Raw genomic sequence first — 27,591 nt, 5'->3', positions numbered from 1 at the left:
AACTTGGGATTTGGGCTATTTACCCTTCCATTCACATATGGTAGTATGTCCCACCATATTTCAGGTAATGAGAACTAATAAAATTTTAAAACATGTGAAAATATATAAGCAACATATAAACATTGTATGTCAGTATTAATTTCTGATTTCATTCCCCCCCCCCCCCCATGCCTTGCCTATTTTTGTCCTGAGAGGGGGCTTAGGAGATGGAGTCTGAGGCCCAATGTAGGGATCACCCCAACCTTGGACCTCAGCCTCTGGCTTAGCTATTTTTCCACATCTATTCTTTCCTTTGACTTATCTTACTCCAACACCTTCCCGTCTAATTCCTAAGGTGTAATATCCACGTTGAAATGGCTGACTATGTGTTAGTCAGAGCATCCTCAGGGAGCCATTGGCATGGTAATCCCTTGGTTAATTGTCTAGCTCTTAGCCTTCATGGGCACCCTGAGGGGTGGACCTTTTGCCTTCCCCACGTAGTTCGGGCTTACCACTAAAGATTTTGTAACCTTATTAGGAGCATTGAGGCTTGCCCATTTATCAAATAGCCACCCTAAATCTAACTCCTTTGGTTTAGCGACCCATGATTCTCCTGTGATCACGGCTACAACCACTGCTACTATACCCCCTTTGTCGATACTTGCTGTCAACTTAACCCATCCCGAATTACCTACCCAGATTATAACTCCTCTTCTTCAACCCCAATATCCTCGACTTTATTTCCTGCCCAATCGTCTCCACTTCCTACATCCTCTTCTGTTATTACAACTCTTAAATCTTATTGCCCTCCCCCTCACAGCACTACCTTGCTCCACACCACTCTCTTTTCCTCCCACCCTTGCCCCTCAACATTCCCACCTCTACTCCTTTTGAGTACTCTGTTAACTCATCCAAGTGGGATCGACTTTTTGTGATTCCCCTTACAGCCCCTTAATCTGACAATACCCTATCTTCCACCAATGCTTCAAAAAGCAGCATCCCAATCATTCACATGTTGCCTCAGCTACATCCTAAGCCCATGCACCATCCACCGTGGTCATTGCCAGAAATCTTAGGATTTTCACCTCCTTACAAAGCACCATTACTCCACATCTTGCTGCCTGCTGTGTCTAGCCTGGACTTGACCATTCAGATTGCCCTAATAATCATGTACTTGTTCCAAGTGTGGAGGCTTTCATAATGTTTTTTTTTATAGGAACTGCCCTGCCTAAAACACAAACTAGGCCTTACTCTACGTGAGGCCAGACAGGAAGCACGGCAACAAATTTTTCCATCACTCCATACTCCCTTCTATTTCCCCTATTCCCAATCAGACCTATTTTCCATTCTAAACCTAGATATTCCAATAATCACAGCTCCCCCTAGGTCTCTCCCTACTCTTCGCCTTACCTATCACACCAGACAAGCTGAATGTTCCAGACGTATATATCACCATATGTTACAACACTTCCACCTACTTCCATGTTCTTTCTATCAATATTCAATGACATATAGACAACCAGAAACTTTCCTCCCCACAGGCGTGAAGGCCTTGTACTACATTTTTTAAAACCAAACAAACCTGGTACCTTTACTCAAGATTACCATCCCATAACGCTAACAAGCTACTTATGCAGCTACTGGAAAGGATGGTTAACGTCTGGCAATGTGGTACCTCAAATATCACACCTTATCTCTCCAAATCAGTTTGGATTTCGTCGCAGCTGAAGCACAGCTGATCCTATTGCCTATTTCGAAACTCGGATCACAACAGTCATGAATGGCCTCAGGGAGTCATGGTGATGGTATTCCTTTGGTAAACTATCATCCCCACATATTTCAGGCATGCCATGGTCAGTAATGGCCAGTAATAAAGATTTTGTACCCTTATTAAGGTACTGAGGCTTGCCCTTTTATCATCTAGCTTCTCTGAATCTAATTCCTCAGGTTTGCCGACCCTTGGCCACTGCTATTACACCCCCCTCCTCGATATGTGCTGTCAATCTACCCAGATTATAACTCACCTTGAAGAGGAAACCCCTTCACTCCCAATATCCTCCAACCCACCAACTGGACATCTTCATTCTACCTTCTCCTTTATTACATCTCTTCAACCCTATTGCCGACATCCCCACAATATGATCTCAATTAACATCACTCGCTTCGCCAGATAGGACCGATTTTTTGTTATTCCCCAACAGCCCCTTACTCCAATAATACCCTCCTCATTCAACAAAAACAGTAGACAAGTTTCCTCCTGCAGTTGTCCTGATCACTCACAGCTGGTCGCAGTTACATCTGAGTCCCAAGCACGATCTACCTTGGTTGACCTCACTGGCAACTTATTCCTGCCCAACCCACTCCTCCCTTAATACATGTAATGGAAATGTTTCTATCTCCCCAGCAGATTGTCCTGTCTACAACAAGGATTGGTCAGACTGTGAAGTCATCTACCAGGTTTTTCAATCACTCCCTACTCTAATGCCATCCTTCAGTGCATTCCTATCCCTTCTACCCACTACTCAACTTTGCATTTCTACTTCCCTTATATCCGAGTCGAATCCTTTTTTCCATTCTAAATCCAGATACTCCAATATCCACAACTCCCCCAAGTCTCTTCCTACTCCTCGCCTTACCTATTGGACCAGGTAATCCAAACGTTCTATCCCATCTTCTCCTACATTCTCTACTCCTCAGATGCCCAAATCCCCTCCAAAAACCTTTGAGGACATTAGAAACTTCCTAAGTTCCTCTCTCTCATCTATCTTCCAATTTCTCTGCCTATTCCAGCTTCATTCGAAGTGACTGCTGACACCCTTCTTGTCACAATGTCCTTTCTTGATGAACCTGATACTACACCTTCACCTGCTTCCCCTGATCCCCTACCTCAATCCCCAGGTACTCCTTCTTCTTGGACGTCTACCTCTACCCTTATCACAGTGACTCGTCTACCGTGGAACATTTGAGGTTTTCTGTTCTCACAGACCTGATCTTCGTCATCTCCTATCTTCCTAAAACCCATCCATTATGTGTCCCAAAACTTCTTAACATCCTCAAGAACCGATTCCAAATTATCATTTTGTATCATCCCCTCGCTCTCTCTCTACTCCTCTATACTTGTCTATTATAAAACACCATGCACTATACCTCACTTTCAAACCACTGTCCCTTCCACAATTATGTGCATTTTTCTTCACCGTTAGGTCACAATTGTTTCAATTTAGTTTTCTCCTCTTCCTTTTGACTTTAATGCCTTTAAAACTTTACTTTCACAATTTCAACCATCATTCCTTCAACTGTTGCCACTCTCTTTGGACACCCTAATCCCATGCTCGTTGTCGTAGGGAGGCTTAGGAGACTGGGGCCCAACTAATTTCTTCTCTCCCTCTCCTTTTCTTCTATTCTTCATCATCCCTTCTGTTCACTTCCTAAGTGACCCTGAGGAATAGACTGTTTCCTCTCCCTATTTGTTTCAGGCTTAGCATGGTCAATAATAAAGATTTTTACCCCTATTAGGAGCATTAAGGCTTGCCCCTTCATCAACTAGATAAATTAAATCTGATTTCATTGGTTTCTTAACCCCTGTCACTCTGACCTTGGCTCCATCTGATACTAATAACCCCTACTCAATGTTTGTGGTCACCCTTCCATTCCAGCAAGGTCATTACTCATCCTTCAGAAGCCACTGCTTCCTTCCCAACTTCCTCCACTCCATCTTCTTATGCACAGTCTTGTTCATTGTCTCATTCCACCCCCATTATTACTACTCTTCATCCATATTGTCCTCCTCCAACAGTAGTTCCTCTCTCCATCTTACCGCTTCCACCTCTTTAATTCTTTTGAGTACCCTTTTTGGCCCAGTCCCAAACTCCTACAGCCCCAAACTCTGACAATACCCTTCTCATCCAACTCCAAAAGCAGGTAGGCAAAGTTTCCTTTCACAGTTGTTCTGATCATTCACTTCTTGTCACAGTTACATACGAGTCCCAAGCTCATGCACCATCTACATTGGCTGACCTCACTGGCAAACCTATTCCTGTCCAACCTCACTCCTCCCTTAATACTTGTACTGGAACAGTTTCCATCTCTCCGAATGATTGTCCTGTCTACAACAGTGACTGGCCAGACTGTGAAACAACTTGCTCGTATGCCTTATCGACACTGCAATAACTACCCCCTCATCAATACCTACTAGTACAGTAGCCAACAATCAACCCTTAAGGAACATTTCCACTCTCCCAGCAATCTCAACTTCAACACCTTTACCCCCACAACCTCCAACATCAACCACCCCATCCTCCCTTAATACCTTACAGCCTTATTGCCCACCTCCCCATAACACTACCTCCCTTAACACTACTCCATCTTCGTCACGCCCCCGCCCTTCGACTACCCCTATCTCTACAACAATTTTGAATACCCTCTTCAGCGTAGCCAAATGGGACCGATTTTTCGTGATCCCTCCCACAGCTCCCTACTCTGACAACACCCTTCTCTTCCAACAATGTCTCCAAAAACAAGTAGGTAAAGTCTCTTTCCGTAGCCGACCCGACCGCTCCCGTCTTGTCACAGTAACATCCGAAAACCAAGCTATAGCATTAACAAAACTAACAGACCTATATGGTAACCCCATCCTTGCAGAACCCCATCCAACCCTCAATACTTGCACCGGAACAGTTTCAATCTCCCCAGCAAATTGCCCAATCTATGACAAAGATTGGTCAGATTGTGGAGAAGATCTACTTGCCTGTCTCACAGACTATGATGCAACATCAGTACAATGCTACTCCATTCCCCCCAGAGGTCATCGAAAGAAACCCACTAACATAGCCAAAATTACCTTCCGTAGGCATGACCTTCCCTTTAACGTCTACATAGGAGGAGAATCCCTCCCTGTTCATCCATACCAACCCCCTCCACGTCAGTGCCAAAATTGTTGGCGTCTAGGACACCCAGCCAAACAGCGCCGATCCACAGCCAGATGCCCACTATGTGCCCAACCTGGCCATACCCGATCTAACTGCCCTGCAAAATCACGCACATGTGCCAACTGTGGCGGCCCCCATAAGGGTATTTTATAGGGGTTGTCCCACCTATAAATTTGAGTCTGAGGTAGCAACTCTCAGATTCAAACTTGGACTCACACTACGTGAAGCCAGACAAGAAGCACGTCGACGTGGTTTCTCCCTTACTCCTTACTCCAGTAATACTGCTCATTTTACCAATTATCCTAACCCCCCCCCTACATCTAACCCCCCCTCTTCTACCTCCTACCTTCCCCAGTCAAACTCTTTTGCCATCCTAAATCCAGACACTCCAATCTCTACTACAGATACTTCAATCACCACTACAACCCCAACACCTTCCCCTCTCCCTCCTCGCACTACCCGTAACAGACAGAACAAACGTTCCACCCCCTCTTCCCCTACCACACAATCACCTCCACCTTCCTTTGCTCCTATGCTTGAGACACCAGTCCTCTCTTCCCCCCCTCACAAGAAATCCTTTATCCCCCAAAACTCCCCAACCAACTCCTCAGAAGAAACTATTGAAAATATTCAAGATTACCTAATGAAAACTGACACTCAACCTCCAAATCTTACAACTCCTGCTCCTTCCACACTCCAAGTAACTGCTGATATCCATCCTCCTCCTAATATATCCCCCCTACACCCTATCCTCCTACCCCCTCCCAACACAGCCCATCCCCCCCGACCCCAACCCCGCCCACATTAACCATCCCCTCTATCCCTTCCACTCCCTCCTTACGCATGTGAATCCCTTATGTAACTCATTAACTCTCATAAAGTCAATACACACCACCAGACACTCCAATCCCACACATCCTACTGCCGTGCCCACGTTTTGAAACAACTCATACCTCTGCTTTCCCCCACCTATCCCCCCTTCACCGACCTCCCAACCTATCAGACATCCTTACAGAATCCCACACTTTTTGCTTCAACAACCTATTCTCTTTCCTCAAACGCATACATATTCTTCATCTAATCTAACTCCTTACCATACCCGACCCTAACCCTTTCACTCACCAATTCCTTTACCCAGCTTAGACAACTAATCACTAACTCAACCACCCTTCCCTAACATTAACTATAGTGCTACATGACCTTAGATGTCTAGCACATTTATCTTGCTTTTAACCATTAACCATTAACCATGCCTTATCGACTATCGTGCAGTAGCAGTCCAATGTTTCACTATTCCTCCCAGAGGCCAACATAATTCCTACACGAATATTGCCAAGATTAGCTTCCGTAGGCATGACTTCCCTATAAAGATTATGTTGGTGGAGTGTCCTGCCCTGTACAACCATATCGATCCTTCCCCCCCCATCCCTTGCCCATTGTTGTCATGGGTGGGCTTAGGAGGCGAGGACTGGGACCCAATGCTAGGGATCTCCCCTATCTTGGGCGTCAGCCCTCGACTCAACTAATTTGCATGGTGTTTTCCCCCCCCTGCTTTTTCGTTTCCATCCCTTCCCCAACCCCTTCTACTATCCACTTCCTAAGGTGTGAGAGCCTTGCTGAAAGGATGAAAGGCTGACTTTTATGGCAGTCTTGAATGGCCTGAGGGTGTGCATGGTATTCCCCTGTTTTAGTTGTCCAGCCCTTACCCCTCAAGGGGACCCTGAGGGGTGGACTATTTCTCTCCCCCAACCTACTCCAGGCTTTACCATTGCCAATAATGAAGATGTTATAACCTTATTAGGGGCTTGCCTCTTCATCAAATAACCCCACCAATTCAAATTCTTCCAATTTCCCGACCCCAGGCTCAATACTCAATCTCCAGGAGACATTCCTACTCTCCCAACTTGCTCAACTTCATCACCTCTACCCCCACAATCTTCATCAACTACCCTATCCTCCCTTTTTACTACTTTACAGCCTTATTGTCAACCTCTCCATAATACTACCTCCCTCAACACTACTCTCTCTTCCACACGTCCCTGTCCTTCTACTATCCCCATCTCTACAAATATCCTAAATACTCTATTTAGCCCAGCCAAATGGGACCGATTTTTCGTGATCCCTCCCACAGCTCCCTACTCTGACAACACTTTCTTCCAGCTATGCCTCCAAAGGCAAGTAGGCAAAGTCTTTCCTACGCCAATTCGATCGTTCCTGTCTCATCACAATAATATCTGAAACCAGAGCTAATGCATGATCAACTCTATCTGATCCCTTCAGTAACCCCATTCCTACAGAACCAAACCCAACCCTCAATGCGTCTACTGGAATTGTCCTCTATCCCCAGTAAACTGCCCTATCTATAACAAAAATTGGTCAGATTGTGCAGAGGGCTTGCTTGCCTCACCGGCTATGATGCAATATCAGTACAGTGCTACTCCATTCCTCCCAGAGGTCATCGTATAAACCCCACTAACATTGCCAAAATTACTTTCCAAAGATATGACTTTCCCTTTAATGTTTACATTGGTGGAGAATCCCTCCCTGTCCAACCGCATCAACCTCCTCCCTGTCAGTGCCAAAATAGTTGGCGTTTAGGACATCCTACCAAACATTGCCACAGCCAGATGCCCTCTATGTGCCCAACCTGGTCATACTTGATCAAACTGCTCTGCACAGTCACGCACATGTGCCAATTGTGGCGGCCCTCATAATTTTTTATAGGGGTAGCCCCACCTATGAATTTGAGTGAGGTGGCAACTCTCAGATTCAAACTTGAACATGAAGCCAGACTGGAAGCACGTCGCTGAGGTTTTTCTCTTACTCCCTACTCCAGTAAATTCGCTCGCTCTCCCCCTCCCCCTCCCTTCCAAGACGTTCCTACACCCTCCCCTATGCCTATCCCTCCTACATCCCAGACACTTCAATCTCTACTGCAGCCCCCCCCCCCCCCCGCACTATCCTGCAGGCAGACTAAACGTTCCACCCATGCTTCTCCTACCACACACCCAACTCCACCTACCTTTGCCTGTACTCCTCAGACACCAGTTCTCCTCTTCCCCCCCCCTCCCCTCACCCTTTACAGAAACTCTTGAAGGTATTCAAAATTATCCCAAACTGTCACCAAAACCCCTCATCCACCCTCAAAGCCAAAAACTTCCACTCCCTCCACACTCAAAGTGACTGCCGATATCTATCTTCTTCCTACTCCCTCTCAACACAGCCCATCCCCCCTAGCTCCAGCTCCACCTACATTAAAACCCTCCCTCCATCCTCTCTATCTCTTCCACTCTCTCATTGATACACATATAAATCCCTTATGTCACAACTGTGTCCTTCCCCAGATCCTCCACCTCCTGATACCCCTCCTGATTACAACACCACCACCTCCCTCTCATTCATTATCTCACCCACTAGCTCTTTCCCCTTCAAGTTCTCCAACATGCATTGTAACCGTTATCACTCACAGATCAACCAAAGTATCGCTCTCCTTGGTTTCCATTCTCATAGACCTGACCTTCATCATATCCTTTCTTCTTATAACCCATCCATTATTTGTCTCCAAGAGACTTTTCTTACACATCCTCCTATACCAATCCCCATCAGAAAATACCTTATGTCATACCTCCCTTCCGAACCACTGTCCCGTGCACAATTATTGGCATCTTTCTCGCCTTTGGATCACAGTTATTTCAGTCTACTTCTCCCCTTCTCACCCCATTGACTTTGTTGCCTTTGAAAATCTAATTTCTCCATTTCAGCTACCTTTCCTCATAGTTGGTGATTTTAACTGCCGCCACACTCTTTGGGGTGATTCTATCAGCAACTCCCGTGGCCGAGCCCTAGAACACTTCCTCTCCACAATTGACCTTATTATTCTTAATTCAGATCTCTCCACACACTTTGACATAGGCACGCAATCTTTCTCATGCAATGATCTCTCTCTGTGCTCCCATTCTCTTCATTTAGATTTCCATTGGCCAGTTCAAGACCACTTTCCCTATTGTGACCACTTTCCAATTCTCCTTTCTCCTACTTCATATGTACCATTTCCTAACTTCATGCTGGTACTTTGATAGAGCTGACTGGTGTACTTTCACTTCATTCTCTGTTATTCCTACTCCCCACCCTCCTTCTCATCCATTTCAGATATGATATAATATTTCACAACTACAGTCCTAAGAGCTGCCTATACAGCCATTCCTCGAATCTCATGTTGGAATTCCGATTGCACTAAAGCACTTCGCTTAAGGCATGCAATCTGGAACAGTTACCGCTACAAACGAGGCACCCGTAATCAATTATCAGCCCTCATCTCCTTTAAAAGAGCATCCGCTTATCTTCGTCGTACAATCAGGAACAGTAAAACAAATAGTTGGGAAATTATGTTTTCTCAATTACATCTACATCTATCTCAACTGTTTGGCGCCGAACCATAAATTATGAGGCAAACATCCCCCTCATCCATCCCCCATCCTCCATATTCGAGATACTCTCATCTCCGATCCTCTCCAGGTCGGTAATGAACTAGGTGACTATTTCAGCCAGGTCAGTAGAATTCTCACACTTCTCTTCTATTCAGACCATCAGGGAATACACCCCCTTCATCTTCACCCTAGTCTCTGCTGAGTCCTATAATACTCCTTTTTCTTCCTCTGAACTCAATGCTGCCTTACAGCCATGCCGCAACCCTCATGAAGCCCCTGACGGTATTCACTACGTATGCTACGACACCCATCTTCCTCTCTATCCTTCCTGTTTACTATTTTCAACACATATGATGTCAGGAAATTTTCCTTCTCATTGGCAAGTTCTTATCCTCCCCTTCTTGAAACCCAATAAATCGGGTAGCCTCCCTCAAGATTATCATCCCATTGCTCTAACTAGCTGCTTGTGCAAAAATAGAGCGAATGGTTAACTTCCGCTTAATGTGGTATCTTGAATCTCACAATCTTCTCTCTCCTTCCCAGTTTTGTTTCCGCCGTGCCCGAAGCACAGCTGACCCCCTTGCTCATTTCGAAATATTTATTACATCTGCATTTGCATGCCATGTATCTGTATTAGCCATATATTTTGACCTAGAAAAAGCATACATACTACATGGTGGTACCATATTCTCCAAATATTGTCCTCCCTGGGCAAACGCACATTCTCAGGTCAAAATTGCCTCTTCAATATCATCATTTCCTCATTTCGAAGGCATCCTGCAAGGCAGTATGCTCAGCACCACTTTATCCTTCTTGTCGTTAATGACATTGTCTCAGCTTTACCACTAGGAGCTTGATCATCATTATATGTTGATGATTTAACTATCTTCACCTCTAGCACATCCATACCAAATCTCTGCCAGTTCCTTCAGTCTGCAATATCAGCTGTATTTTCCTTGTCCACTAACCATGGCTTCCGCTATTCTACCTCCAATTCTTTCTCTGTCCTTTTCTCTCGCATACTGTAGGTCCCTGACCTCCACTCTCCTTATATGGCACTCCACTCCAATGCCATTCCTCAGGCAAATTCCTGGGCATTATTTTTTTACTCTTAAATTGTCCTTGTATTTCACATTAAAGAATAAGCTCACTGTCCCCCTCCGAATCTTACAAATTCTGTCCCATATATTCTGGGGCTCAGATCGCAAAACTCTACTCCATCTTCATGTTATCTTTTCACTCTCGATTATGGATGCCACATCTCTGCCTCGTCTTGATACAATCCACCACTGAGGTCTTCGCTATGCCCTAGACACCCTCTGCTCCTCTCCAATTAAGAGCCTGTACACTGAATCTGGCATAACATACCCGAACCCTTCTCTCTTTCCGATGCTATGCTCTATTCCATCAACTTTCTATCACTAAACTAACTATCCCACGATTCCTACTTCCTACCTTTGCATCTTCGCGTTTACCTACTCCTTTCTCCATTCGCATGGATACCCTCCTTTCTCCATTCCCCTTATCCCCATCTCCAACCTCTTCCATTTTCTGTCCATTCTGCCCCTCAATGGCTTATACTTTACCCCTGTATTTGCTTCTGTGTTTTCCCTGACCCACCAAAATCAGATATCCCCTCCTCTGTCCTTCATCCATTTCCTTCACCATGTCTCCATTCATTCCTCCAGCATTCATGTTTACACAGATGTCTCTACATCCACCTCCGGTGCTGGTTTCACAGTAACCTTCCCAGCTCACACTTTCAAACACCCCCACCCTCCTGAATCCAGTGTCCTTACTAGAGCTGTATGCACTTCTTTTTAGATTAAAACATGTATACTCACTCCATTCTTCCTTTTTCACTATTTTTCCAGACTTCCGTAATTCATTAACTCTCATAAAGTCAATGCACTCGACCAACACCCTTGTCTGTAATATCCAGAACTTGTTGTTCTACCTATCCACACACCATAAAACTATCAGATTTTGCTTGGTGCCCACCCATATTGGAATTGCTGGCAATGAACAGGCAGACACTCTAGCACGCCACGTCACTATGTCCACATCACACCAACCATGTTTCTCACGCATTCCAGCCATGGATTATTAGCCCCACTTTAAGACCTTCTTGTATAACCGTAAGTATCATTTCTTGTCAATTCTCCACACTAATAAATTACATACTGTAAAACTATCAATCTCCTCTTGTTCAGCTCCATATCATCGGAACAGACGTTGGGAGACGGCTCTCATCCGCTTATGTATAGGCAACAACACGCTCCTATCTGATGTCACATTCTGATCCACCCCTATGTTCCCTATGTAATGTTCCTCTTACAGTTCCACACATTCTGTTGTCATGTCCAGGCTTTGATGCAGCCTGTACCTCACCTATCCTCCCTTTGCCGACCTCCCAACCTTTCAGACATCCTTACAGAATCTCACTTTCTGCTTTACAACCTATTCCCCTTTTCCTCAGATGCATACATATCCTTCACTTGCTCTAATCTCCTTACCTATCCTACCTTAACTCATTCACTCCTCAACTCCTTTACCCACCTTTAACCTTTTCAATATTAATCTAGATAATTGACAAAGCAACTAACTACAAACTCAACTGCCCCTTCACTAACCTTTACTGTACCTTCCTATAGTGCTACATGAACTGAGATGTTTAGCACATTTATTTTGCTTTTAACCATTAACCATTAATCCCTTTCCCGCCAATGTCAGAAATGTTGGCGTTTTTGGCCACGCGCCAAACACTGTTGCTCCATAGCCCCCTGTCCTCCATGTGCCAACCTGGTCATGATCATTCAATTTGCTCTGCTCGGTCAGGCACATGTGACTATCTAAATGTTCCACTCCATCTTCTACTACATCCTTTCCTACACCCACTACTTCTTCTGCTTCTCAGGCATCTCTTCTAGACATAAGAAAACCTTTGTTTCTCAGACTTCCCCACCCCAAACCCCCCCCTCCAGAAACTCTTGAAGACATCCAAGTTCTTAAACATGACTCAATAGAATAATTTACTCCCTCACCCACCCTCTAATCCCTCTATTGGTATAGGCTCTACATTTAAAGTATTTACCGATATCCATCCTCCTCCTCCTCAACCCCCCCCCCCAACCCATCTTCCTCCCATTCACCCAAAAGATACCTCATCCTCTTCTGCCAAGTGCATCACCATCCCCCCTTCCTTCTCCAGTATCCTTACCACCCCCACTTGAATGCTCATGTGACTCTCTTATGGCACAATAATGACCTTATCAGGTTCACTCCCCTCCCGATACATCACCACCTTTCCCTGTTCCTTTATTTTATTCTATGGATTCTTCTCCTGTTTCCACAACTATCGTTTCTCCCCCATATTCCCTTTGATTGTTTTATAATAGTTTTCCCTTTTCGTACAGTTTCCTCATGCAGTGTACTTTCCCTTTTCAGACACAAACCTCCATTTGATCTGCTCACCCTATACCTTTAACCACATCCCCATTTACAAATCACCACTGTATTCCATTGGCTATCCCTCTATACCCTTTTCACTACCATCCTACCTGACAGCGTTCTACAACCTTTCAGATCTAACACTTCTTATACTAACTCATTTCCACCCTTTTCGGCACAATATTTACAATAGTATACTATAGTACCTTTGATGTTCTAGCATATTTATTTCTTCTAACCATTAACTATTCCTCCATGAAGTTTATATTGGTGGAGAATCCTGCCAACCACTGTCCTCCACAGCCTGCTGATCTCTGTGACCGATCTGGCCATGAATGTACAAATTGCCGTGTGCAATCCCACATGCGCCGAGTGAGGTAGCTCCCAAAATTTATTTTTTAGGGGCTGCCTTACCTACAAAATGGTGTGTGAGGTAGCAGCCTTCAGGTTCTCACTTTGGCCAGGCAAGAAGCACATTTATGAGTTTTTCTTGTTAATTATTCCAGTCCCGTCCTTCGCTTTCCCTTCTCCTCGTATCTTTCCCAATATCTCCTTCCCCTACAACCATTTCATACCTCTACCCCCCCACCCCAGTCAAATTATTTTTCCAGTCTAAATCCAGATACTCCAATCTCTCCCCAATGTCTCATTTTGCCTGTTGCACCAGGGAATCTAAACATTCCATACCATTTTATACCATAGCCTACCCACCTCTTCCTCTGCTCCTTGGACATCTGTCTCTCCTTTTCCACCTTTTAAGAAACTTTCGTTTCTCATACCTCTCCACCCAACTCTTTTCCAGAAACTCTTGAGGACACCATAACTTCTTAAACATGACTCAAGAGAATGTCCCTATCTCTCATCCATCTACCATTCAATGTAATTGATGGTATCCATCCTCATCCTTATGTTACCCCTACCCCTATTCTTCCCACTCTCTCCCAACATTTCTCCCATTACCCACTGATCATTTAATAATGACTCTTTTGCACTGTTCCTTCTATATGTTCCTTCCTTCAGAAACATAGGTACTATCCATGTGATATAACCGCCCTTCGTCCTCAACACCCTTCCCCCTTTTACTAATCTCCGCCATATTCCACCCCTTTTACTAATTCCTGCCGTATTCCATTTGGTCCCCCACCTTATCCATTCCACTACCATTACTATCCCATACAACCTTTAACATCTAACACATTTTCTCCATATCATTAACTCATTTCACAATTTTTGCTACAATACTTTACCATAGTGCTTATATGCCTTTGATGTCTAGCACATTTATTTGTTTAAACTAGTACCCATTATTCCAGTGCTGTCCTTCACTCTGCCCCTCCCCCCCTTTTCCTCAAGATGTGTTCACATCTTCCCTAGTATCTCTTCTTCCTACCCCTTCCATTCCCACCTCTATTCCTTCCCTCTCGCAGTTAAATTATTTTGTTCTAAATATACACACTTTAATCCCTACTTCCCCGGTACCTATCCCTCCTCCTGTTCACTCTTCCCTTCGCATCAGACAAGCTTCCACCTCTCCCACTGCCCCTCAAACATCTCTCCCCTCTTCTTCCCTTCACAAGAAAAACTTTCTCAGACCTCCCCAAGCAACTCCTTTTCAGAAACCCCATTCCTCCTGCTTCATCTTCACCACCTCCATCCTTTCCTGTTATCCCTTCTGCACCCTTCTGGAGACACATGTGACTCCCTTTTGTCCCAACAGTGCCCTTCCTTGGATCCCCCCCCCTCTTTCATTTCCCCTGAATCTGTTCTTTGATCTAATTGCCCTTAACCCCTCCCCCCCCTGCCTTACCCTATGGGCATCCTTGCAAAATCATACTTTTTCTTTTGACAACTTTTCCTTCTTCAGAATCATGCATATGCTCCATTTGATTTAATCACTCTTTTTCTAAACCCTACCTTAACTCATTTACCCCTACCCCACAAATATTTTGAGTACTGTTTTTTACCCCAGTTAAGCGGTATTGATTTTTAGTGATTCCCCAACAATAATACCCTTCTTTTCTAGCAATTTCCCCAAAAATAACTAGGCAAAGTTTCATTCCACAGCCATTCCAATCTAGTCACATGTATATTTGAGTCCTAAGCTTAAACTTTATCTCCCATGACACTTCACTGGCAAACCTACTCCTCCCCAGCCTCGCTTTTACTGGAATGGTCTCCATCACCCAGGCTAATTGCTCTGTCTACAATGAAGATTTTTCAGTGGGAACACAACCTACTTGCCTGTCATGTTGACTATGATGCAGTATCAGTACAGTGCTGCCGAGTTCCAAAAAGCTGCCAAAAGTCCTACATCAATATTGCCAAGATTACCATCCATAGACATGACATCCCCCATAAAGTTTATTTTGGTGAAGATGGCTGTTCTTTCCGGCCATAGCGACCCTCCCCTATTAATCTCAGAAATGTTTGCATTTTGGCTTATACTACCAACTCTGTTGCCCCACGCCAATCGCCACGCCATAATGCATTTTTATAGGGGTTGTCTTAACTACAAATTGAAGTTTAAGGTAGCTGTTTTCAGGTGGTCTCACTTTATGCCGACTAAGTTTTTTTTAACTCTCTACTCCAGTGCTGTCCTTCGCTTTGCCCTTCCCCCTTCTCCCTAAGATTTTTCTACATCTCCCAATATCACTTCTTCCTACTCCTTACGTTCCCACTTCTACTCTCCCCTCTCAAATTCTTTTGCCATTCTGGATCCAGACATTCCAATCTCTACTCCCCAGGTGCCTACCCCTCTATAATTTGAATTTACAAGAAAGCACTATATTATCTGGTAGGTCCAGAGGAAAACTCAGTATCTGTTTCGCAGCTTTATTAACCCTTTACTTCCTGACCCTTCTTCTTTACCTGAAAATTTTGTTGCATGATAGGAATATATTGTATTAGGGTTATTTATAAGCCACATCAAGTGTTTTATAAACATTTATTGATAATAAAGTATTTCCATAAGAGGGACAAATTGTCACTTCAGGAGTACAAAAACATACTCTGCACCTAATATTTCTCAGGTTTTTTCTATTACTTTCTATATAAACATAAATGCAATTAAGGCACTTAACTTTCATTTTATAAGTATTTGTGCAAAATTTTCTCAGTTGATCCTCCTGTATGAAATTGGAAAAAAAATTATCTGAGGAAAAATCCTTTCTGCAAAAACTCAAAGTAAAAAGTTTTCTTGTATGGGAAAAATAATTTATCTTGTGATTATTTTGTGTGGAATTCTAGAAAGCAATTCCTCTTTGATTCACAACACAAATGAACTTCACATTTCATGCAAAACACTGACACGTTACCAGTGCATCCTGGCAGCTTACATGGGCCTCTTTTCTCAGAAATGCTAGGGAAGTGCCCACCATATTCAGTCTTAGGTCTTTGTCAGGAATAGGCTTAGTTGCTCTCCCAGTTTTTTTCTTGGTAATGTATGCAGCATTTGTTACATTACTCGACGGTCGACAAAAGAGAATCTGCAAGTTTGAGCTTGAATTCACACAGGGACATTTGCTTCCTCTTAGGTACCTCTAAGTGGTTTGTTAGTATTTTTGTTGAACTGCATATAGATTAGACTGCTGAACAACCATATCCAAGAGCTCATCTGAGAAAAATCTCCTGAACAGATTTACTGGAAGAGATAACCCTCTTCAATCTCACTGGGGTCGCTGACATCATATATGGGAACTGTAGGTGCTTCATCTCTGCTATGAATATGTTCCCAGTATATCTTGTGAATTTTCTTCGCCTATTCTTGGGATTCGATTGAGCGGGGAGACTGTATCAAGTTGTTGATTTCTAATACAACTGTATCATCAGGAAATTCCTCCCCATCAGAAGACAGCTCTGAAAGATGCGAAACATTTTTTTTATAGTAATATTCTAAGTATATATAAAATATGTCAATCAACTTTTCACTAAAATGTTTTTTCTTTCTCATATTTTATTCTAATAATTACGGACATGGCTTTATAATTTTGCACTTTATTGAAATTATTCAGCACATGAATAATGTGGAGAGGCTTACGAACATTATTTCGTGTACTAACGTACCTTCCTCAGACTCATGTGGTGAGTAAGCATCTTCCACCTCATCCACAGCATGTTCACAATATCTGCTGTGTCACTTGAACACAAAAATTGATGCATAACCCGTGGCCTATATACTTTTCCATTCCTGTAGAAATTGGCTGTGGTGATTCCTGATCCACCTGAAATAATTACTAACTCATTTTTGTACTGTATGACCCTCATTACAGTATGCCATGTTGCTTATACTAGATTTCAAACCATAAACAAGTTTTCTTTAAAACTTATAGAAAACATATCATGTAATAAAATTAGAAAACGCAGGTGGGAGATAATTGTTGTAAAAATATAGCTTGTGTTTATATATGGTCAAGTATGACTTGCATGTGCCTCACAGGACAATTTAGTCACATTTATTTATATTAGCCTAAAACTTTTCTGTTTTATCAAGTATGGATATACTGGTATGAAACATTCAGCTTATAGTTTGCTTATTACACAAAGTAAATATCTCTGCAGTAAATTACCTGTTGGGATCCATGATGGCTCAAAATGTTGCAGTCGGTGCATGATAAAGCATCCACACCCTGTGATGTTTTCCAGTTTTCTGAGCTTGATGAAAAACCAGGGCTGAAGCAGAGTTTTAGGAAGTAAAGGGTTAAGAGAACAGACACGTAGTTTGAAGAGATCTTATTGTCATGGTAGACGTGGCAGAAGCGGCTTCAGCTCCTAGGGCGAAAGGGGGAAAGTGTTCGCGGTTCAGGGAACGGACTCGGACTGACCGGATTTTGCTAGGTCGCTTCTACCCTAGGGCGTGGGGACACAGCTGTTTACCATCGGCTACCCCTCCAAGCGTTTCCTTTTGTCGCCGAAGGTGAGGTCATGTCCCAGGCGGTCTACAGCTGCTCAGGCCAATTCCCTGATTAATGGATGTCACACTGGCTCAGGCAGATTCCATTATTAATAGATGTCACACTCTTCGCTCTACCTATCGGATCAAACAATCTAAATTCCACCCAATCTTCTCCTACCACATCCTCTCCCATACCTACATCTTCCTCTGCTCCTCAAACGTCTGTCTCCTTTTCTCCTCAGCATAAGCAAACCATCGTTTCTCAGAACTCCCCAAATCACTCCCTTTTTCTAATCCTGGCCCTCCCTTCCCCTTCCTCCTGGATATACATGTAACTCCCTTTTGTCATGAGAGTGCCCTTCCCCAGATCCTCCCCCTTCTGATATTCTTGATACTTTCCCCCTGAACCCTTGTGACATTTCCCAAATTCTTCCTTTCCTACTTTTTCTACACCCAATACCCTCACCCCTCATTCATAATATTACCCCCACCCCCTTTCCTCTTGTACTGATCCCTGCCTTACTCCCCTTCACAAGAAAAACTTTCTCAGACCTCCCCAACCAACTCCTTTTCAGAAACCCCATTCCTCCTGCTTCATCTTCACCACCTTCATCCTTCCCTGTTATCCCTTCTGCACCCTTCTGGAGACAATGCCATACTTTCCGAAATTTGCTGTACTAATATTGACGTGTAGCACATTTAGTCATTAACTTTATAAGATTTTAATATATAACCATTAACAATTAACTGTTATGCTTCATTTTCTTATCTTGCGTTGGTACCATAGCTATTTTCAAGAGTCTTTATTTTTACTATTTTTACTGCATTTTTTTCTATTTCAGACTGCTAAACATGTACCCTGCCAAGTGCATGCTAGCCACTAACCCTAATGCTGATGGTACCGGATTTTTATTTTTTTTATAGTTAAAGGAGTTTTTGAAAGATGGGGTATGGAAATTATTAGAGCCCAGAATATTCTGACTCAAATTAAGGAAAAAATTGCCTTATCTACATGCCATGGCCATTACATGAGATGCACCTATATTGTTTACGATCCACTATCCATTTTAACCAGTAGGCCTATCAAAATGCTTTTAATTCAACTAGGCATTTCTTGGGAATTAAATCCCCTCTATTTCTTCTAATCAAGTGCTTACTCAATTGCTGCATGCCCTTTTCAAAAGATTTTATGCATATGTTTAGATTTTTATTTTCATTCTACGGATGCTGTTATACTATCTTTCTCCCCCTACTCTCTCTCTTCTACCCCCTCCCCATCTTTCCCTCTATTCCCTCCCCATCTTTCTCTCTTTCCCTTTACCCCCTCCGCATCCTTCTCTCTCTCTCTCTTTACCCTCTCCCCATCTTTCTCTCTCTCTCTCTCATTCCCTATCTGTGTCCTTCTCTCGTTAAATGACTGTATTTGCAAGTCATCTTGATATACTAAATAGGTTGAAAACCTAACCTATTATTTCTTTAGAATTTGACCGAGTGTGTAATGAGTACTGTCAATGCATAGTAAAGGTATATCCAAAGTTGGCTCATATTCCATCATGAGTTTACAGCAGATTCAGGGATGTTGGCTTGTTGACCTCCAACGGCTGAATAAATTGCTACATTTATAGTTTGGCATATGTGGTGGATGTATTTAATTCCATTGTTGCTCTGGCAGAGACGAGGGCCAAACAGGGACTTCTCTCTCGCCCGTGCGATTGGAGACAGAGGCTGGATAGGGGAGGCACCTGTTCCACCTGATTTGTGGAGCATTGCTAGACCCCAGACGTCGAGGTTCCCTTGAGTCGGTGCGTCAGAAACTGGTAGCTTCATTGATAAGCCTAAAAGCCAATTTAAAATTTTTTGTTGAGACTCTTGGGAGCAGTAGAATGCCAGGCCGAAGCATACCATAGCTGTGGTCTAATGTTGGATTTGCGGCGTAAGAATTCCAGACTGATTTCACCATGCTAATGCATGGCAAAAAGGACAAATAACAAAATGTTACTTATTGTTATTGTCACTGCAGAGTTGTAGACTGCCTAGAGAGAGATGGATTCAGCTCAAGGAAAATGGCTTACTATGAGTACAGCACAAGAAATAACAAGCATGGACCTTGGAAAATGGAAAAACAGCATAAAACTTATGCAGAAAAACATTTTTGCATTCCAGAGAGGATGCAAGAACACCACAGGCACCCAGATCCAGCGGGCTAGAAAGTTCTTCATTACACAGTAAGGTTTTAATGGAGTTGTCATTCTACGCTGGCATTTTACAAGTGAATAAAATTCCTTGAAGTTTGGCTTTTACTTGATTGCTTCTGAGGGCAGCACCTTTTCCATTGTACTTGTTCTGGTGCGATATTGGGATTTCTAGGTTACCTATTGTCGCAACTTAACAAGTGACCACCACTTCTTACTGCCTGTCCCAGAGTTGAGAGTGTCCTCTGTCTCCTCTTGCCATCTATTACGAACCTTTTTAAATATGGTTGCCATTTATGTACAGGTTCTTTTTATAGACACCTGTTATACCCCATTCAATTAGTGTTGTACCTTTTTCATAGTCTGCATTTCTTTCTGGAAACTATGTGATCTGTAACCACCCAATTTTTTCGTTTCTTCAAACCCTTCTGTCCACTTCATAAGATGTTTAAAAGAGAAAGATTGGCTTTAGGTTGGCCCTGAAATGCCACAGGAGGCATGGACACGGTATTCCTTTATTTAATTGTCTGGTCCTTACTTTTCATGGAAACCCTGAGAGGTGAGCTATTTCTCTTCCCAATATATTCCAGTCTTACCATGGCCAAAAAGGATTTTGTAACCTTATTAGACTTGCCCTTTTTATCAACTGACCCCTGACTCTCCTTTGATCATGACTCTAAACATTACTGCTATAACTACCCATCCAGGTTATTACTCAACCTTTAGAAAACATTTCTTGTTCTCTTCAATATTCGCTCCATCTCTTCATCCTCCGCAGTTTCCTTCGTTTCCTACCCCCTCCCCATAATCTTCATCCTTATTATCTGTATCAGCACAGCACTACACTAAACACTACTCCCTCTTCTTCCTTTCAGTGTACTTCTTCAACATCTACCTCAGCAAACATTTTCCCTCTACACACACCTTCCTCTTCCAACAGTGTCTCTAAAAACAAGTAGGCAAAGTTTCCTTCTGCAGCCATTCTCGCCAGTTACTGAGTCCCAAGCTCAGGCATCTTCCCGCCTTGACTGACTTCCTTAATACATATATTGGGATTATTCCACCATTCTGATATGGAGTTTGAGTTTTCCTTCGAGCCTTCAGCATTATTATCAGTTTTTCAGAGTGTGACCTTGGAAAAACTCACAGGAAGTCTTACTTGGACAGTTATGTCCTCGCAGTTTGCGGAGTGAGCACACTGGTTTCTCTGCTGCACTTTCTTCTTCCTTTCATCTCCCTAAACGAATCTCTCGTCCATTTCTAGGATCCCAGGAAGTGATTGCTTGTTTGTTTTCTCAATGGGAGTATGATCCCACTAAACCTGAAGTGCTAGATGTGACTTTGAATAGAGAACTCTGCATAGATCTTGCAACTCGCGATGTCACAGTAGTATTTCAGTCTGCGATAAGCTGTTTTAACAGAAATGTTGGTAGCGGTAAGCTCATCCAGAGAGAGGCTACTGTCCAAGAATATCAAGAACTGTTTGGTTGTGTCATATTAGTCCATCGTACCAGAATTATTATTATATAATCCTTTTGTTTTTCTAGTTCCTCTTTTGGACACAAAGGCTTGATTTTTGCGATTAAAGACCACATTGAAAACTAACGCACTGTGTGAATCTCAGCAATTCCCATAAGTGCTGCACCTGCGACTAGTGGAGGAGTTGCAAAGGATCTAGCAACTCAAGTGGCAGATATAAGGAGAAGAGGATGCAGAGATACGATGGCGTGTGTCCTACGATGCCTTCGGTTTTGTTTAATTTCATAGTGGGTGTTGGTGCTGAGCTCCCAGATGAGTTATTATATTCGTGGGGGAGGGGACGTATGGCATACAAAAGGAGGACAGCGGTTGGTGCTCATACTAACCCTGCAGATTCCCCGAGAGCTGTATCACACACCATTTAGAGAGGGGGTGATATAGGAAAGGCAGATAAAAAAAAAAAAATAGATGTGGCGCACCCCACCTCCCCAACTGAGTTCTAATCTGATTGTCAGAAATAAACGTTTAGCAGGTAATTCCCAGGTCTTTACCCCCCCCCCTCTCTCTCTCTCTCTCTCTCTCCTCTCTCTCCTCTCTCTCTCTCTTCTCTCTCTCTCTCTCTCTCTCTCTCTCTCTCTCTCTCTCCTACTCTCTCTCTCTCTCTCTCTCCTACACTCTCTCTCTCTCTCCTATTCTCTCTTTCTCTTTCCTACTCTCTCTCTCTCTCCTACTCTCTCTCTCTATCTATCTATCTATCTATCTATCTCTATGGCATATACATAAGTACCAATAGACCACGTGGCTGTTTACCACGTGGCTCCAAGTCCAAATAAAACCTTCGACTCAGCGAGGGCATAGATGACGATGTTATCTGACCTCGCCTAAACCCGAGAGTGGGAAGATCTGACATGTAACCCCGCTTTAACCCCTAGACATTGTCTCATGTATTCCCATACTGTGTATTAATTCTTACCAATAAAGAGTGAAGCCATCAGACAAGTATCACTGCCCTTGCAAAGCCATTGTACCAGAGTACTTAAGACTCTTACAGACTGGTGGCAGGGTGGTCGCGGGCGCCCTTTCGGCTCGCAGAACGAATGCAACACCTTCGAAGAAAAGACATGTCTCGAAAAAAAACACGTAAGTACACTTTTTTTGGCCCTTCCTCATTTCTTTTTTCCCCTTTCCCCTTTAAATTTTCTTCTCCCATAAATGTTTTTTAAGCCGTTGGTTTTTGTTGGGTAAAAAGTGTAATGACAGCAAATGGCACGTTCTCACACTATTCTTTTGACCTCAGATCGCATTACCGTGTGGTACAGTATGTGCTCAACAAACATGAATATCATTCGTTATTTAAATTAATTTCTCTCGTTTTTAGAGATTTTTTGTTTTTTTCATCTTCAACGAAATTAACGCATTCGTGATTTTATCTTATCACGAATATCATTTCATTTTATCTCGTTCCTACCCTCGCCCAGACCTGACGTGCTTTCTCTTTTGTGTTGGGTCATTTTGGGGTCGAGGAAAAGGTCAAAAGATGACTGTTTCTTTTTCCCATCTGACCTGACCTCAATTTCTTTTTTCTGGTCAAACCTAGGGATTAACTGTAGCACGGTTACATTGCTATTGGTGAGACCGGAACTTTTTACGCGATTTTATTAAAATTTATTAATAAATTTAGCGTAGGATCCTCCCCCAAATATCATATGCACAGGATTGCCCGATAATTTCGGGGTTGCATAACCGCCTAATAGATCTGCGCTCCTACATTTCAAAAGTAGGTAAAAGGTAAAACCAAAGTTATTCGTTCGATCGGCAACTTTGAGTCGGTGTGACCGCGGTTACATCCGTTAATTGATGTAGGATAGGGTTTTAAGCTGGAATAATTATTCGCTTATTAAAACACACCCCTTTTCACCCTCTTGAAGTCGCTTGCTTGTTTTGGGTGATTCCCAAGCAATCGTGTGATTCGTAAATATCCGTAGGGGAAAATCACGAGCACCTATCACAGATACGCAGAAAAGAGCAGGTTTTTATAGATTTTCCTGGTTTGGTTCGCTTCAGTGTACGGCATTTTGGATAAAGGATTCCCCTGTCGGTGAAGTCTAACATGCATAACTAGACATGTACCTCGGCATTTTATATTTTCTGACCCCAAGAAGATTTGTTTGCTGAGAATCTTGCGAATATTTATTTCTTGTCACCATTCACTCATGCATATATTCTGTCGCATATCTTAAATGTTAATTCAATGTGGTAGTTGAAATATTTTATATACTGCATTGCTAATTTACTTCAGTTTCGTTATAGTGAACGTTAATATTGGTTTGTGATTCATTCTCTGTGTGATATCACACTCACTTTCGCTCTCATTCACGCTCGCTGTCGCTTACTCACACACCCTTACACACTAACTCACTTCTCCCTCATCCCGCAGAACAAATGACACTGAAAACCCCTTCATTAATAGGGTTTGTTGCTGTCGTAAAGATATATGACGCATTTCTTTTGCCCGCAATTTGTCAATCGTGACGATTTTCTCGTACATGATGTACAAATTACATTTATTTTCTTCTCTGTGTGACGACAAATTGGTTCAATTAAATCCGTGCAGATTGCCGTTGTTCGTTCCCCTTATCAAATCTCATATCTATCAAGACAGTTAGTAGTTCAAGCCAGGTTCATACGGATCACTACTGACGTCTCCCTCTCCTACTTTTTTCTTTATCTTGTGAAAATAAAACACAAAACGAAAAAAAAAAGATGAAAATAAAATTTGGGAAAAACCAACATTAAAAACCGCAAATTTATATAAATAATGGCTATGGTACTTGACAGCCCCTTTTTCTCTGTTTGCCTTTCTTTTTCTCTTACTCTGGCCCTTATGTGTATGATCTGGTTCCCCAACATATATGAGCAATGGACCAACGATAACTGACACGGCACTGAAAGAGGACCCTGCGCTCCAGAACCGGTCACCTTGGGGATGCTGTGGAAGGACGTCACCTGAGGATCACCATAGGCCTGCTGACCAGGATGTTCTTCAAGCAGGTGTTAAGCCATCCCATTTATGTAGTGGACGGGTGCTGCCTGCCCGGGGGGGCCCATAGATCCAGCAAAGGACCAGAACTCGCCAGCACAGGTAACCAGTTGCCCCCGGATGCTGAGGATGGGCGAACGCTTGCCTGGATGACCACAGATCCAGTCAACGCCAGGAGCACATCAGCGCAGGTACAGCCGCCCTGAGATGCCGCCCCGCCGGACACCCTAGATGAAAATTACTAGGATGTAGAGATTGAGCATGCCGCCGAAAAGGACCTGGACGAGATCTGTGAGGACTTTTGGACGAGAACGCCGCCCAAATTAGGCCTGGAAGTCAAGGAGGGCCTGTGCGAGACTTTCGAGGAGGTGTGGACGTCGAGGACGGACAGATTACACCAATGACCAGGAAGATGAGGACGCAGGACAAGCAGCCATGAAGATGCACCAGGACAAGACACGGGAGAACGAGACAACCAGCCAAGTTAGTCACCCTTGAAGCAAATCTAAGGTGTATCGAGGGCGAGGCACAAGTAGGTGGCCGAGCAAAGTACAATGTACCATATACATAAGTACCAAATTTACTACATGGCTGTTTACCACGTGGCTCCAAATCCTAAATAAGAACCAGGGGAGTCAGGGAGGGCGTAGATGACGATGTTATCGACCTCCCCTGACCCGACAGTTTGTCGCCAGGACCCGACGGGGTAAGGTCGGCCTAGCCCCCCCCCTCCGGACAGGTTGACCTAACACGTGACCCGCGTTACCCCCAGACATCGTCTCGTATGTTCCATACTGTGTGTTAAACTCTTATCAATAAACACTAAAGCCGTTATTCCAGTAAACACTTACCCCTGCAAGCCATTATAAAAGGTTCTGTACCTGTTATCTCCCCTCTCTCTCATCTCTCTCCTACTCTCTCTCCCCACTCTCTCTCTGTCCTCCTCTCTCCCCTCTCTCTCACTCTCTCTCACTCTCTCCTCATCTCTCCTCTCTCCTCTCTACTCCTCTCTCTCTCCCTTCTACCTATCTCTCCTACTCTCTTTCTCTCCTACTCTCTCCCCTCTCCCAATCTCCTCTCTCTCATACTCTCTCTTCTCCTGTTCTCTCTCTCTCTCTCTCTCTCTCTCTCTCTCTCTCTAACTCTCTCTCCCTACTCTCTCACTCTCACTATCTATCTATCTATCTATCTCTCTCTTCCCGGGTGTCGGGCAGGGGGTGTGGCATCTCAGGCGGCTGATACCTGCGCTACGAGCTCCTGGAGTTTGAATAGGTTTTGCAGGGTTTCCCCCAGGCGGCCCCCTATGCACAGCATCCTAGGGCGACTGTATCTGCAGCAAAGGTGCTGGTTCGCTGGATCTACGGGGGCCCGGCAGGGAACGCCCGTCCACTACCTGGGACGGCTTAACACCTTTTTTGACGAAAATCTTGGTCCCGCGGGCCTATGGCGATCTTCGATGACGTCCTTCCCCACGGCATCCTAAGGTGACCGGAACTGTAGCATGATCTTCCTTCAGTGTCGTGTCGGTCCGACTGCAATATATAGTCGAGGTACAAGTCTAGCTTTTTGTGCCCGACTCCAATAAAAAAATTAACGGATTCTATACCCAAATGCTGTATATGACTGAAGCGACTCGAGCCAGGAATATGAAAACCCTACTCTCTTCTGCGTATCCGTGATGGGCGCTCGAAAAATTCCCAAAGGGAAATATAAAAATTTTTCCCACGAATCCACAAACGCTTGGGGGTACCCAAAAACATGCAAGCGCTTGAGGAGGGTGAGAAAGGTGTGATTAATAAGCGAATAATGATTCTAGCTTAATTAACGGACACATCCGCGGGTCACACCGACTCAAAGGGAGCCAAACGAATAATTTTCGGTTTATTATACCTACTTTCGAACGACGGAGCGCAGATCATTAGGCGTTTAAAGCAACCCCGGGGTAATATCGGGCAATCCTGTGCGCTATGATATGGGGAAGATCCTACGCTATAATTCAAATAATACAATTTAATGAAATTGCGTTACATGTTTCGCTCTAGCGCCGATAGAACATGTCCCCCAAAAAACAATGTAACAATGCTATGGTTAATTCCCAAGGCATCAACAAAAATAAACAACCAAATACAGGAAACCATGCATTCACACCTTCCCACGTCGCCACCGACCGGGAAAAGAGAAAGTGAGGTCAGGTCAAGACGGGAAAATAACCTTTTTCTAAACCAAAGTGACCGCAAGCGAAGAAAAGGTACGGTCAGGTAGGGGCGAGGGGGAGGAAAAATGAAATGATATTCGTGATACGATAAAATCACGAACGCGTTAAAATTTTTTGCAGATGAAAAAATATAAGTCTCTAAAACAAGGGGAAAAAAATTAATTACTTAACTAACGAACGATTTCATGTTTATTGATTGCATCTCGATCACACGGAAATGCGATCTGAGGTGAAGGAATAGTGTGAGAACGTGCCATTTGCTGTCATTAGCACCTTTTAACCCCCAAAAAAAAAACAATGGCTTAACACATGTATGGGAGAAGGAAGGGAAAGAAATAAAAAAAGGGGGGCCCCAAAAGTGTACTTAGGTGGTTTTTTTTTTTTAGCCATGTCTTGAAGCGGTCAAGCGGATTTTCTTTGAAGGTTTGCATTCATGCTGCAGCCGGAAGGACGCAGCGCCACCCTGACACCAATTGTAAAGGCCACTCTAGTACAGTGGCTGACAGGGGGGCGCAAAACACACGTAAAGGGGTGAACACGCTACGACGACGCTACGACTTGTCTAAAGGGGTAAAAGCGCTGCGCGGAGGTCAGGGTCAGCCCGTCCAGAGGGGGCGAGGGCGACCTTAGCGCGCTGGTCTCTTAAACACGAACCCAACACAAACGAGGTGAGATATCAGATGTGACCTCCCCCCCGCTGGGCGAAAGGTTATATTTTTGGGACTTTTGGGTCCACGTGAAAAAAGCCACGGGCCCCTACGGACACTCTACCTCGAGTCGCGGCCCCGCTCGCCCGCGGGCCTTCTGCACAAACCGGCCATACCACCTCGGTCCACGCTACATTACCAAGAACTTCTATCAATAAATATACGCAACAGACCGTGCTTTTACAAGTCCCTCACAGATGTTTTCCAGCTGGGGATGTCGCTTCTTTCAAGCTTGCGACACGAACGATGCCCCCGACTCTCTCCGAAAACCTGTAAGTACGCC

At 43.8% G+C, this 27,591-nt stretch overlaps 1 protein-coding gene across 1 annotated transcript in view; it reads right to left on the bottom strand.

Annotated features, from left to right (window-relative positions):
* The window catches only part of LOC119573513 (oxysterol-binding protein-related protein 6-like), a gene marked incomplete in the record, with an annotated part of 110,822 nt that overhangs the window by 11,866 nt on the left and 71,365 nt on the right, over positions 1-27,591 (bottom strand).

This window comes from Penaeus monodon, chromosome 5 (genome assembly GCF_015228065.2).
Source record: "Penaeus monodon isolate SGIC_2016 chromosome 5, NSTDA_Pmon_1, whole genome shotgun sequence".
Taxonomy (NCBI): Eukaryota; Metazoa; Arthropoda; class Malacostraca; order Decapoda; family Penaeidae; genus Penaeus; species Penaeus monodon.
Note: the sequence above shows the minus strand (reverse complement) of the source record. Positions and strands in the feature narration are given on the sequence as shown.